Below are 16,009 nucleotides of genomic sequence, written 5' to 3' on the forward strand. Positions count from 1 at the left end.
TTTTCGGCTGCCTGCCTCTATCTAATATCGGAGCTAGCTACAACATAACATTTATCTACACTTATACAATATGCGTACAACCATCGTTTGATTGCAAAACTTGCCCATTCAACTGGCGAATGGATGTATGCCTTGCCAACATCTCAACAATTGCTCCAGATATCCTGCAGGTAATGGAGTATCTTGAAAACAATGAACGTGATTGTTCTGGCAGCGGAGCAATGGGGAATGCAATGCAAAAAGGATTCGCAGCGCAATGAGATTTCTGCGCAGCCGCGAAAGATCTCCTGCAACGTGTGACCTTTCACAACATCACAGATTGCCTGCCCATTCAAATTACCGCTCTAACATTCGAGGAACATTACTGTCCCTTCAAGGATATGAATTGGATCGCTTCACTTTTCTCACACGATGGCAACAATAGACTATTGGAACATTACGCATCTCAAGCAGCTAAAGAACTTCTAGACTGGAATCTCCAAGACTTGTAAGAAACTCACATTATTCTTGAATGGATTTTTTTCCATCTTTTTTTACTTTTTCCTTTTTTGTTTTATAATACACTTCAATCCGACTACTTTGATATAATAACTTTCTAAGTATACTCAGACATTTGAACTCTATCCTCATTATTCCCCCTCACGTCTCCAGTCTAACCAGGAATCGGTGATGTATGGCCTATGCAAATATGCTATTTACTTCCAAAATTAACCTAAACCCAACACCCATTTAGACACCACGTCTATTCTTTGTGCACACACCTCTCTGCCTGGCTGTTATTCACAAAGCCCTTTCACACAATTTTACTCAAAATCAGCCTCTGCTCAAAACCTCACGACTTTGTTTAGGAACTGGTTGGCACAGTGTGGTAATCGTAAACTACCTTTATTTTCATTATACAATGTATTTATTCATGTCTAATAGCTAATCTGTAGGTCACATAGAACTGTAACATATAATGTGCAATTCACTGATGCAGGAGCTTAGATTTGACTACAGCAGAAGCAATTGGAGTTTGTCTAAGCTCGATGCCTTAGCTCTCTACACAAGAATATTTTTTTGAAACAGCTGAAGACAATAATGTACGGTTTGACTACAAAGGTACCGAATGCGCTTCTCAGAAGCGAAATGTTTGTATTCATCCTCAAAGTTCCAATGTGGGTAGAACTAGTAACAATTCTGACACGCACCACATGGAATCTACTGTACAGCATATTGCTAACTATTCTACTGTTGTTAATTTTCTGTTACAAAAAAGCACTGCCAAGGTACATAAAAAGTTTGATGACTACATTTTGCAATTTCTTTTTTATTTCTTTCTTTTCCTAAATGATACAATTCACCGATGCCGGAGCTTACGTTTGAATACAGCAGAAGTGGTTCAACTTTGCATCAGCTGGATACCCTAGCTCTTGCACCAGTGGGTCCAACTATGGCACTTAAATAAAGACACTTTCTATATAATTTTACCATTTTCCTTCTCTGGCATTGCAACCTTCTGCATTATATTCTTCGTGATTATTCCTTTATTCCTGCTTCCTAAAACACTACATTTGACTATTCAGACCAATAGGGATGAGTAGTTCATTTCACACTCCCTGTATACAATAAACGCACACTAATACTACTTACAAAGGTATGCTACAGTGGCCAGTATCCTACAACGCCCACAGCACATCACTTCACAGCAATAAACTCACGACTTACACTCACAGTTTCATCCCCGAGTCTTCATACCGATACCACTAAGTACTTTGCTTCCCACTCCCGCTATACTCTAAACACATACAAACACCACCTGCACAGATATGCTACAGCGCCCACAGCACATCACTTTACAGCACTCACCTCACAGTTTATTCGCACGGTTTCATCTGAGAGTGTATCAGCACCTCACCTCAGCACCATCTCACAGTGGGCAAAACAGCACTTTCACACCAGTAGGGATACATAATTTGCTTCACATTCCCTCTATATCACATCCTACCCACCCTACAAACCTCACAGCGCTCCTACCCTTCTCTTTCCCACTTTTTTCTCCCTTTTTTCCCCTTACTCGCTTCAACGGAATCACAAAATGGCAGCCAACACTTCCTAGTTGCAACCGCTCGCACCGCTCGCAGCCAATCACCAGCAAGCTCGTGCTCGTAACGCCTCAGCCAGTCAGATGGCAGAATTCCCAAATATCGATAAATCATAAACTACTAAACGCATTTACACCAAATAAACAAAAGTGTGCTTTCTAGACCAAGACCCTTCTCCCTTCCAAATTTGGGGTAATTCCGTTCACCCGTTCGACCTGTAGCCTTGTCTAAATTATCCTATGGAAATTAACATTGAATATACATACATTCCAAACGTAAAGCCAAAATTTCATTTGATGAACAAGAATCAATCAAGTGATACATTATGCACAATAACCAGTAAATCATAAGCTAGAGAGTGACATAATATAACACAAAATATTTAGGATGGGCTTGAGGAAAAGATTTCGGTTTATAAAAAGGATGCAATCCAGGAGGAAAGGGGGCCCAGATCCTATTCCCTTTGATTCTGCCTTTTCTGCCTTTTCTGCCTCTCCTTTCATAAAGTGCCTTTTCTAAATTATATATATATGTAAATATCGTCCCTTCCACTGCTGGAAGGTTGGGCATTGTGAATCAAGCCAGGCTGAGGCAACACATAACCTAAGAACTGCCATTGCTATGAAGGTAAGTTCTTCCCCTTCATTGCCAACGGAATCATTTACCCCTAATAACATCAGCTGAGGTGTCAAAGGAACATCTTCGTTATGAATCTGTTGTAAAAACCTTGAGATTTTACGACCTATTGATTTTATACAGGAACAAGTGGCAAAGATATGCACTAAATCCACACCAAAAGTTGAACATCTGAAACAAGAAGTCCCCTCAGTACCACCCCATTTAGCAATCTTCGCAGGTGTAATATATAGATCGAATAAAGTCTTAAAATGTTGAGCCCGCAGATTGGCAGAGCACAGTCCGTGTCCCACAGTTCTAATGAACTCATAAAACAAGAATCCTCAACTCCCAACCTATCCTGCCATTTCAGCCTATGTTTATCTAAATCATCTGGTACTTCTTCCTGCAGGCATCTATATATTTGTGTAGTTGAGGATCTGGCATTACTGGTTAACAATTCCATCAGAGATACTTGTCCAAACCCTGCCACACCACCGGACTTTTAAGCAGAAAAGTGCGTCTTCTTCTGGGAACTGCGCATGCGCGGGAGCCCGCGCATGTGCATTCCTGCCAAGGAATGCGCATGCGCGGGCTCCCGTGCACGCGCAGTTCCCAGATGAATACGTGCTGCAGAAGGATCAGAGCCCGGGACACCGCCAAAAAGGTAAGGTTACTCTTAACAATTGTTATTCTAAAGTATTTAAGGCGGGCGGGAGGCGGGCGGGAGGCGGGATGTGCGTAAGGGAACTATGCGGAGAGTGCAGAGATTGGTTTCATCTCTGTGCCTCTCCGCGTAGGTCCCTTACGCACATTACGCCCACCCTTACTAAAAACACTCATTTTCTGTTCATAAACTTTCATGCAACTTACCACACAAAGTTTGGGACAATCAAAAAAGAAAGGATATAAAATATTTTCTGACATTGTTTTGGTTCTTTTCCATATCTCAAACAACACACCATCAGGTGAATAAATTCTATTAGAAATTTCTAAAGCTTTAACATCTGATACATGTCTAAAAGAAATTAAGCAAAGTAGTGTAGCTAACTTAATGGAAAGTTGTTTCCTTGAAAGGAAGAGGTTGTCGGGCCAGGAAGTAAAAAGTTCGAAGATAAGATTTACGTTCCATAAAGAATCATATTTAGCGTTAGGAGGAGGTTTGAGTTTTATTCCTTTCATCACTCTACAAACTAGGGGGTCAGTACCAATAGAGAAATCATTTAACAAGAAATGTCCTGCACAGATTGCAGATCTGTAACAATTAACCGTTCTATAAGAAAGTCCTGATTTAAAAAGGTCTGCTAAGTAGTTTGCTACTTCTACAGCTGGTGCGTCCACGGAATCCAAATCCCGTTCCAGGCACCAACCACACCACTTTTTCCATTAACTGATGTATCTTCTCCTTGTTCCCGGAGCCCATTACTCATCCAAAAGATCTTTACCCTCTCCTGAAAGGCCCGAGTATCTTCCTCAACCCCTGAAATCTTCCAAGCAAGAAGGTTCATCTTTCCTTCTAAGAGAAGAGGGTGTACCTCTCCGTCGGGACCCTGAAGGAGGTCTAAACTCCCGGGGATAAGGCAAGGAGTCTCTACTGCCAATTCCATCACCCCTGGGAACCATATTTGAGAATTCCAAAAAGGAGTAATTAGAACAGTGCGGCAATGTTCCCTTCTAACTTTCAAGAGAACTCTCTGGATAAGTGCGAAGTGATAGCTCCCTCAAGCTCACTTGGTCTTTGGATACAACATATGAAACTTCTTTCTTTATTTTTGACAATTTCTTCGTGGGAAGTTGTAATTGAGTTAAGGGTGTGTTCACATGAAAACCCAGAAACTCTTGGTTTTGCGAAGGGGTCATAATGGATTTCTCTACATTGATGATGAAACCAAGACTCTCTAAGAGATCCACAGTCCAATTCATGTGATTTAGGAGTTCCTCCTGGCTCTGAGACATCAGCAAGATGTCGTCTAGATAGATAATCAGGCAAACTCCTCTTCTCCTTAAGGAGGTAACTACAGGCCTCAGGACCTTGGTGAAACACCAAGGGGCTGAGGATAGGCCGAAGGGAAGACAGCGAAACTGGTAGGTTGTATTCCTCCATACAAACCTTAGGTATTTCTGAAAATCTGGATCCATAGAGATTGTAAAGTATGTGTCTTTGAGATCTAGTTTTATGAGCCAATCTCCCTCTTGGAGAAGATCTCTCAGAAGGTGTATACCCTCCATTTTGAAGTGTCTGTACACAAGGAAGGTGTTTAACTCCTTTAGATTTATTATGGGGTGCCAGCCCTTTTCTTTCTTTCTCACCAGAAAGATTATGCTCACTAAACCCTGACCAGTGTTTGAAACGATGCGAATCGCACCTTTGTCTAACATTTGACTCACCTCTGCATGTACTAGACTTGACTGTTCCTGGTCTAGGAAAAGTTCTCTGGGTTGTTTGGTCTGATAAGAAATAGTAACAAAGTCTATTTTGAAGCCTTTTACAGTCTCTAGGACTCAAGCAACGTTGGTTATAGAGGACTAAATGTGACTGAAAAGGGAAAACCTTTCCCCTACCTTTGGGAGGGAAGAACCAGGAGGAGGAGGGGACCTTACCTTGTCCTTGAATTTGGAATCTTCCACGATTGTTTCCGCCTCGTGTTCGACTGTTGCGGCCCCGCTGGGGGAAGAAGCAGTTATTCCCCCAGTAGTATCTTGAATAACCACGTTGGTTTTATTGGACCTGTTATATACGCGGCTGACAGCCGGTCCTCCCCTGTCAGCCCTTCAATTTCTTTGTTTGCTAGATCTCCCAACTTGGGTTTCATACGCATTAATATTGCTCTTCGCCTTTCGGAGCTTAGATTGGCATTAGCGTTTTCGAGCAGGCAGATTGCACGTTGGCTCCAACCCCGTAGGAGTTCAGTGTCAACTGGATTCCCATTCACAGAGGACTCCTCAGCTAGGTCCAAGATCCTGGCAAGGGGGCCAAAAGTGCCTAACACTGCTTAATGTAGCGTTCCAGTCCTTTGCGAGGATCTCTGCCGGGTTTGAATAAGAATGTCAGAAGTTCAGGGTCAAGGTTGGGAGTCATGCCTGCTTTGTTATCCAAAAAGGGTCTTGGACATTCAGATTTCATGAGATTACGTGAATCTCTTTCAAGTGGCTTTCTAATCCAAGCCTTAATAAACTTTGAAACATGATCTAAGGGCCACCACTCAGAACCTCTAGGGTGGGTGATCTTCAAGGGATTAAACATAAAAGCTGGGGGAGGCCGAATTGGAGGCTTGTTCCATTCCGTTTATGCCTCGGGGAAGAGGGAGGAAAAACAAAAGAACGATCAGAGAGAAAGGGAGTTCTCCGATGGCACTACTTGCAATCGGGTATGAAAAGAGAAGGATACAAGAAGACGAGAAAGATAAAGGGCCCAACCGTAAATTGGAAGAGAAAACTTACCTTTTGTAAGAAAAAAAAAGAAAAGAAAAGTGCAAGATCTAACAGACAAAAAGGCACAGTCAGTTATAAAAAAAGTAGTATAAACCCTTCAAATGTCTGTAAATATGTAAACTAGCGCCATAAAAGTCGGTTGCCATTGTGCATTGTTGTTGTTATGTGGAATGTTCTTTCTATGATGTCTTTTGTTACACTTTAAAGGGCTGCATGTCCTGGGAGCAATAAAAGTTATTGCATAATGTAGCCTCTGGTCTTGTAATGAAATCAATATGAAATCTATAGTATTTACCCTACCCCCCCTGAAATGTTGGAAACTGTTTAAGTGTAGTGCAGACCAGAGTATCGACAAAAAATTAATCATTGATTACAATTATATCATTTAGGGTTTCACTCTGCAAGGTATGTTTAAAATGGGAGAGAGATTGATTTTCAGTGTCAAGCACCCCACAAACCATGTGCGTACTATACTGACATAAAGTACAGTTAAAATCCCCCAGCCAAATTATGCATACAGGAAAGCATTTAACCACAGCCTTATTGATCTCCTCTTTTAGAGTATTAATGACCCCACATTCATTATGGTCAAAGATGTTATAATACCAATTGATCAGCAATATTGGAACATCAGTTAGGATTTGAGATTAAAGTAATCTGAAACCAAGGATAGTCCACAATATTCTCTGTCTTTATCGATCCAAATTATACAGAGATCAGGGTCACTAAGCCACCCTTTGCCCTCCCTGCAACAGACGGGATTGCCTGGACATTAAATGAACAGAAACCATCAATAACCACCTCGTCCCTGCTCCATGTTTCTTGGAGGCAGATAATGTCAAACATCTTAGCATATGATAGCCAGGTCTAGTCTAAGATTCTTGATCTAATGCCTGCGATGTTCCATGAGACCATTCTTAGTACATGTGCATTTTGAGTAAGTACAGCTGCCTCCCCACCGCCACTGTCAGCGTTGGGCGGGATTGCTAACAGAGTACTTGAATCCCCATTGTGCCTCCCACCCCTACTAAGGCTGATTGTGATGAATAGAGAATATGTACTTGATCAGTTACATGTGAACAAGCCATCGAACCATTAGGGGGATCAGGGGCTAACTTTGGGTTACTATTTGTAATTTCCAGTTTCTCCAGACCACTCATGTTTAATACCAGTCAGTCTATATCTCCAAGGCCACTCAATGGCTCGTACCGGTTTGAGTGATACCATGGGGGTACATAGAATGTTGATTACTTTGTCTGGGTCTCGCCCTTTCTATGTCAAACCCCAGATCTCTCGGTGGCTGGTAGAAAAAACTCAGTGATAGAATGGAGACTCCCCTTGAGGACAAGGAACAGGTGTTAAACCTTTCCAAAATAGTTTTAACTAAGCCCGGGGATCTAAAAGATAAAACAATGCAGTCCCCTGGAAATTTCTTGGTGGATTCCCCAACCAACCCAAGCCGTCGTACCATTCTAAATTCAGTGAACATTGAGTCATCCATCCCAGTCTTTTCACTCAAAAAATCAAGATACTTGTTCCTCAATGAAGACCAGTGCTCAAAAGAGCTGGGCGGCAATGGGGGAACATTAGCTAATATAACAGTGTAGGGGGTAGCTTCGGGAGGTAAATGGAGGTTTGTATATGCACCCTCAAAGGTTTTTAATTTTCCTCCAATTAAACTTGGGATGTGATGTCTTTCATTCCCTGGATGGTTACCACTTGGAACATTTACTACCCGGGTATGGGTGAGGGCCAAGTCATTTACATGTAAAGAGTCTTCCGCTCTATGCTGTAACAGCCACACCCCCCTTGTGCATAACAAACTATTCTGGTTATCCATAGTATTAGTAGGTATATTTTTATCCATATTCCTATTCATAACATTACTCTCCCCCCGAATACATTCAGCCATATTTTGATTATTATTTGTCGTAAATCTTGAATGAATGGATCTAGAAGAACTGCTACCGTAGTTTCGAGCTTTTTCCAAAAGTCAGTCTCTATGGAAATCGACCCCCCCAAAACAGTCTCAGCATTGCCAAAATTTGACTCATGGATGGGCTCTTTATCAGTAGATTTATTCCTGCAAAGCTTGGGTGGTGGAAGGTGTTGCTTACCCACAACTTGGCCTTTTCTTTTCTTTGGGGGTGGTGCAGAATTGTTCACATGATTGGTTTTGGATTTGGCTTTTTGGCCCCGGGTGACTACGTTTGGCTTACTCAATGCACCCAAAGTATCAGCACTATTCCGTATTGTGTGAGTTTCCATACTTTCAGGGTCTTGAACTGTTATGGGTAAACTGTTGTTTTGGAGTGCAGGGTCTTCCAAAGCTGAATATGAAGCTGGGGCAACAGGAGCTAGGGCCATAGGATCAGATCTATTATCAATATTAATTACAGGTTCAAGGGAAAGTCTCTGCACAGTTAGTTGGTGCATAAGTACCGACTCAGCCCTTAGTGAAAATGCGTCCAATGTCCCCACGACCCCCTGCCCATTTCTAGGCCTTAACCTACTCATGCTGGTCTGACCCTACAGGCTATAATACTATTTGTTTAAGACACTGTACCTTTAAGATACGTGTAAGGGAAGGACCATTGCCAGAGTAAGATGTTGGTGATGCGGCCCAGCCCAGCCTCAATCAGTCTCAGACGGGCCCGCCCTTGGTCCGGGCTTCGGCCTCGCGCACCTCCCGTGTTGCAGGAGTCAGCGAGTGCTTTTGTAGCACCCCCCGGCACTATTGGGTTACGTGGTGTCCGTTCGTTAACAGGAGGCAGGCCGGTCATTGTAGTCCCCTTCGGGACCGGGCACTGCAGGAGCAAGCAAAAGCCATGTAAAAATCAAACCCGCGATGCGGGAGTCAGCCTGTGCTTTTGTAGCACCCCCTGGCGCTATTGGGTTACGTGGCAGCCGTTCGTTAACAGGAGGCAGGCCGGTCGTTGTAGTTCCCTCCGGGACTGGGCACAGCAGGAGGAAGCAAAAGCCAGGTAAAAATCAAACCCACGTTGCAGGGGTCAGCATGTGCTTTTGTAGCACCGCCCGGCGCTATTGGGTTACATGGTGGCCGTTCGTTAACAGGAGGCAGGCCTGTCATTGTAGTCCCCTCTGGGAACGGGCACAGTAGGAGGAAGCAAAAGCCAGGTAAAAACCAAACCCCTTATTGGTTTACAGAGGCAAAAGTAAATAATACTAACTTTCTATTTGTAGTTGTGTTGGCGAACAGTTACAACAAACAAATGATGGACGGAATGCTGACAATGCAGACATTCTCCCCCAGTCAAGAGATCTGGGTTAAATCCATCGTTCTTTTGCCCACTACGCCACCCCAGTTTAGACACGGCCATATGCAAATCAGTCTTGACCCTGTGCCTCATGGGAACAGTCCAGCCCGAACTGCCAAGCCATGTCTTCCCTGGACCGGAATCAAGCATCCTAGGACCGGTTTCTGGCTATCAGCCGTCATCAGCCAGGATAGCTTGACTCCAGTGGCGTAGTGAGCACGGGTCCCACGTCTGGGAATACCCATCCCACTTAGGGCGAAAAGCGTTACAACAAACAAATGATGGACGGAATGCTGACAATGCAGACATTCTCCCCCAGTCAAGAGATCTGGGTTAAATCCATCGTTCTTTTGCCCACTACGCCACCCCAGTTTAGACACGGCCATATGCAAATCAGTCTTGACCCTGTGCCTCATGGGAACAGTCCAGCCCGAACTGCCAAGCCATGTCTTCCCTGGACCGGAATCAAGCATCCTAGGACCGGTTTCTGGCTATCAGCCGTCATCAGCCAGGATAGCTTGACTCCAGTGGCGTAGTGAGCACGGGTCCCACGTCTGGGAATACCCATCCCACTTAGGGCGAAAAGCGTTACAACAAACAAATGATGGACGGAATGCTGACAATGCAGACATTCTCCCCCAGTCAAGAGATCTGGGTTAAATCCATCGTTCTTTTGCCCACTACGCCACCCCAGTTTAGACACGGCCATATGCAAATCAGTCTTGACCCTGTGCCTCATGGGAACAGTCCAGCCCGAACTGCCAAGCCATGTCTTCCCTGGACCGGAATCAAGCATCCTAGGACCGGTTTCTGGCTATCAGCCGTCATCAGCCAGGATAGCTTGACTCCAGTGGCGTAGTGAGCACGGGTCCCACGTCTGGGAATACCCATCCCACTTAGGGCGAAAAGCGTTACAACAAACAAATGATGGACGGAATGCTGACAATGCAGACATTCTCCCCCAGTCAAGAGATCTGGGTTAAATCCATCGTTCTTTTGCCCACTACGCCACCCCAGTTTAGACACGGCCATATGCAAATCAGTCTTGACCCTGTGCCTCATGGGAACAGTCCAGCCCGAACTGCCAAGCCATGTCTTCCCTGGACCGGAATCAAGCATCCTAGGACCGGTTTCTGGCTATCAGCCGTCATCAGCCAGGATAGCTTGACTCCAGTGGCGTAGTGAGCACGGGTCCCACGTCTGGGAATACCCATCCCACTTAGGGCGAAAAGCGTTACAACAAACAAATGATGGACGGAATGCTGACAATGCAGACATTCTCCCCCAGTCAAGAGATCTGGGTTAAATCCATCGTTCTTTTGCCCACTACGCCACCCCAGTTTAGACACGGCCATATGCAAATCAGTCTTGACCCTGTGCCTCATGGGAACAGTCCAGCCCGAACTGCCAAGCCATGTCTTCCCTGGACCGGAATCAAGCATCCTAGGACCGGTTTCTGGCTATCAGCCGTCATCAGCCAGGATAGCTTGACTCCAGTGGCGTAGTGAGCACGGGTCCCACGTCTGGGAATACCCATCCCACTTAGGGCGAAAAGCGTTACAACAAACAAATGATGGACGGAATGCTGACAATGCAGACATTCTCCCCCAGTCAAGAGATCTGGGTTAAATCCATCGTTCTTTTGCCCACTACGCCACCCCAGTTTAGACACGGCCATATGCAAATCAGTCTTGACCCTGTGCCTCATGGGAACAGTCCAGCCCGAACTGCCAAGCCATGTCTTCCCTGGACCGGAATCAAGCATCCTAGGACCGGTTTCTGGCTATCAGCCGTCATCAGCCAGGATAGCTTGACTCCAGTGGCGTAGTGAGCACGGGTCCCACGTCTGGGAATACCCATCCCACTTAGGGCGAAAAGCGTTACAACAAACAAATGATGGACGGAATGCTGACAATGCAGACATTCTCCCCCAGTCAAGAGATCTGGGTTAAATCCATCGTTCTTTTGCCCACTACGCCACCCCAGTTTAGACACGGCCATATGCAAATCAGTCTTGACCCTGTGCCTCATGGGAACAGTCCAGCCCGAACTGCCAAGCCATGTCTTCCCTGGACCGGAATCAAGCATCCTAGGACCGGTTTCTGGCTATCAGCCGTCATCAGCCAGGATAGCTTGACTCCAGTGGCGTAGTGAGCACGGGTCCCACGTCTGGGAATACCCATCCCACTTAGGGCGAAAAGCGTTACAACAAACAAATGATGGACGGAATGCTGACAATGCAGACATTCTCCCCCAGTCAAGAGATCTGGGTTAAATCCATCGTTCTTTTGCCCACTACGCCACCCCAGTTTAGACACGGCCATATGCAAATCAGTCTTGACCCTGTGCCTCATGGGAACAGTCCAGCCCGAACTGCCAAGCCATGTCTTCCCTGGACCGGAATCAAGCATCCTAGGACCGGTTTCTGGCTATCAGCCGTCATCAGCCAGGATAGCTTGACTCCAGTGGCGTAGTGAGCACGGGTCCCACGTCTGGGAATACCCATCCCACTTAGGGCGAAAAGCGTTACAACAAACAAATGATGGACGGAATGCTGACAATGCAGACATTCTCCCCCAGTCAAGAGATCTGGGTTAAATCCATCGTTCTTTTGCCCACTACGCCACCCCAGTTTAGACACGGCCATATGCAAATCAGTCTTGACCCTGTGCCTCATGGGAACAGTCCAGCCCGAACTGCCAAGCCATGTCTTCCCTGGACCGGAATCAAGCATCCTAGGACCGGTTTCTGGCTATCAGCCGTCATCAGCCAGGATAGCTTGACTCCAGTGGCGTAGTGAGCACGGGTCCCACGTCTGGGAATACCCATCCCACTTAGGGCGAAAAGCGTTACAACAAACAAATGATGGACGGAATGCTGACAATGCAGACATTCTCCCCCAGTCAAGAGATCTGGGTTAAATCCATCGTTCTTTTGCCCACTACGCCACCCCAGTTTAGACACGGCCATATGCAAATCAGTCTTGACCCTGTGCCTCATGGGAACAGTCCAGCCCGAACTGCCAAGCCATGTCTTCCCTGGACCGGAATCAAGCATCCTAGGACCGGTTTCTGGCTATCAGCCGTCATCAGCCAGGATAGCTTGACTCCAGTGGCGTAGTGAGCACGGGTCCCACGTCTGGGAATACCCATCCCACTTAGGGCGAAAAGCGTTACAACAAACAAATGATGGACGGAATGCTGACAATGCAGACATTCTCCCCCAGTCAAGAGATCTGGGTTAAATCCATCGTTCTTTTGCCCACTACGCCACCCCAGTTTAGACACGGCCATATGCAAATCAGTCTTGACCCTGTGCCTCATGGGAACAGTCCAGCCCGAACTGCCAAGCCATGTCTTCCCTGGACCGGAATCAAGCATCCTAGGACCGGTTTCTGGCTATCAGCCGTCATCAGCCAGGATAGCTTGACTCCAGTGGCGTAGTGAGCACGGGTCCCACGTCTGGGAATACCCATCCCACTTAGGGCGAAAAGCGTTACAACAAACAAATGATGGACGGAATGCTGACAATGCAGACATTCTCCCCCAGTCAAGAGATCTGGGTTAAATCCATCGTTCTTTTGCCCACTACGCCACCCCAGTTTAGACACGGCCATATGCAAATCAGTCTTGACCCTGTGCCTCATGGGAACAGTCCAGCCCGAACTGCCAAGCCATGTCTTCCCTGGACCGGAATCAAGCATCCTAGGACCGGTTTCTGGCTATCAGCCGTCATCAGCCAGGATAGCTTGACTCCAGTGGCGTAGTGAGCACGGGTCCCACGTCTGGGAATACCCATCCCACTTAGGGCGAAAAGCGTTACAACAAACAAATGATGGACGGAATGCTGACAATGCAGACATTCTCCCCCAGTCAAGAGATCTGGGTTAAATCCATCGTTCTTTTGCCCACTACGCCACCCCAGTTTAGACACGGCCATATGCAAATCAGTCTTGACCCTGTGCCTCATGGGAACAGTCCAGCCCGAACTGCCAAGCCATGTCTTCCCTGGACCGGAATCAAGCATCCTAGGACCGGTTTCTGGCTATCAGCCGTCATCAGCCAGGATAGCTTGACTCCAGTGGCGTAGTGAGCACGGGTCCCACGTCTGGGAATACCCATCCCACTTAGGGCGAAAAGCGTTACAACAAACAAATGATGGACGGAATGCTGACAATGCAGACATTCTCCCCCAGTCAAGAGATCTGGGTTAAATCCATCGTTCTTTTGCCCACTACGCCACCCCAGTTTAGACACGGCCATATGCAAATCAGTCTTGACCCTGTGCCTCATGGGAACAGTCCAGCCCGAACTGCCAAGCCATGTCTTCCCTGGACCGGAATCAAGCATCCTAGGACCGGTTTCTGGCTATCAGCCGTCATCAGCCAGGATAGCTTGACTCCAGTGGCGTAGTGAGCACGGGTCCCACGTCTGGGAATACCCATCCCACTTAGGGCGAAAAGCGTTACAACAAACAAATGATGGACGGAATGCTGACAATGCAGACATTCTCCCCCAGTCAAGAGATCTGGGTTAAATCCATCGTTCTTTTGCCCACTACGCCACCCCAGTTTAGACACGGCCATATGCAAATCAGTCTTGACCCTGTGCCTCATGGGAACAGTCCAGCCCGAACTGCCAAGCCATGTCTTCCCTGGACCGGAATCAAGCATCCTAGGACCGGTTTCTGGCTATCAGCCGTCATCAGCCAGGATAGCTTGACTCCAGTGGCGTAGTGAGCACGGGTCCCACGTCTGGGAATACCCATCCCACTTAGGGCGAAAAGCGTTACAACAAACAAATGATGGACGGAATGCTGACAATGCAGACATTCTCCCCCAGTCAAGAGATCTGGGTTCCCAGACGTGGGACCCGTGCTCACTACGCCACTGGAGTCAAGCTATCCTGGCTGATGACGGCTGATAGCCAGAAACCGGTCCTAGGATGCTTGATTCCGGTCCAGGGAAGACATGGCTTGGCAGTTCGGGCTGGACTGTTCCCATGAGGCACAGGGTCAAGACTGATTTGCATATGGCCATGTCTAAACTGGGGTGGCGTAGTGGGCAAAAGAACGATGGATTTAACCCAGATCTCTTGACTGGGGGAGAATGTCTGCATTGTCAGCATTCCGTCCATCATTTGTTTGTTGTAACGCTTTTCGCCCTAAGTGGGATGGGTATTCCCAGACGTGGGACCCGTGCTCACTACGCCACTGGAGTCAAGCTATCCTGGCTGATGACGGCTGATAGCCAGAAACCGGTCCTAGGATGCTTGATTCCGGTCCAGGGAAGACATGGCTTGGCAGTTCGGGCTGGACTGTTCCCATGAGGCACAGGGTCAAGACTGATTTGCATATGGCCATGTCTAAACTGGGGTGGCGTAGTGGGCAAAAGAACGATGGATTTAACCCAGATCTCTTGACTGGGGGAGAATGTCTGCATTGTCAGCATTCCGTCCATCATTTGTTTGTTGTAACGCTTTTCGCCCTAAGTGGGATGGGTATTCCCAGACGTGGGACCCGTGCTCACTACGCCACTGGAGTCAAGCTATCCTGGCTGATGACGGCTGATAGCCAGAAACCGGTCCTAGGATGCTTGATTCCGGTCCAGGGAAGACATGGCTTGGCAGTTCGGGCTGGACTGTTCCCATGAGGCACAGGGTCAAGACTGATTTGCATATGGCCATGTCTAAACTGGGGTGGCGTAGTGGGCAAAAGAACGATGGATTTAACCCAGATCTCTTGACTGGGGGAGAATGTCTGCATTGTCAGCATTCCGTCCATCATTTGTTTGTTGTAACGCTTTTCGCCCTAAGTGGGATGGGTATTCCCAGACGTGGGACCCGTGCTCACTACGCCACTGGAGTCAAGCTATCCTGGCTGATGACGGCTGATAGCCAGAAACCGGTCCTAGGATGCTTGATTCCGGTCCAGGGAAGACATGGCTTGGCAGTTCGGGCTGGACTGTTCCCATGAGGCACAGGGTCAAGACTGATTTGCATATGGCCATGTCTAAACTGGGGTGGCGTAGTGGGCAAAAGAACGATGGATTTAACCCAGATCTCTTGACTGGGGGAGAATGTCTGCATTGTCAGCATTCCGTCCATCATTTGTTTGTTGTAATGGCGAACAGTTAGGCTTATCAGAGGGTAGTGCTAAGCATTTGATGTACTTCAAGAGGCAATAAATGAGACACAAACTCAAGAATAAATCAAATACTAATTAAAAAAACATGGTACTGATTTTTATGTCATTTTTTTACAAAGAACGTCGATATACAGTAGGTACTTTCAAATTTACTATTTCTAAGACTTTGAAAAATATATCACTTTGATGCACAATTACGTTGTATAGACGTTAATAGGGAAACGCGGAAAAATGCATGTAAAATAAGGCAATACTTTCACGAAGTTCACCATCTCATTTTAGATCAATAGCAGTACCAGGTCCAAAGTTCTAGCAGCAGAAGATTGGGAGTGTCTCGGATTCGGCTGGGAGTAGGGTCCTGAGGCTGATAGTAGATGGTGCACTATGACGAAGGGGGCCACCTGGAAAGACACTCACAGGACGGTGGGTCCCACTCAAGGTAGGAGATCCCTAGGG

The sequence above is a fragment of the Triturus cristatus genome, chromosome 6 (assembly GCF_964204655.1).
Source record: "Triturus cristatus chromosome 6, aTriCri1.1, whole genome shotgun sequence".
NCBI lineage: Eukaryota > Metazoa > Chordata > Amphibia > Caudata > Salamandridae > Triturus > Triturus cristatus.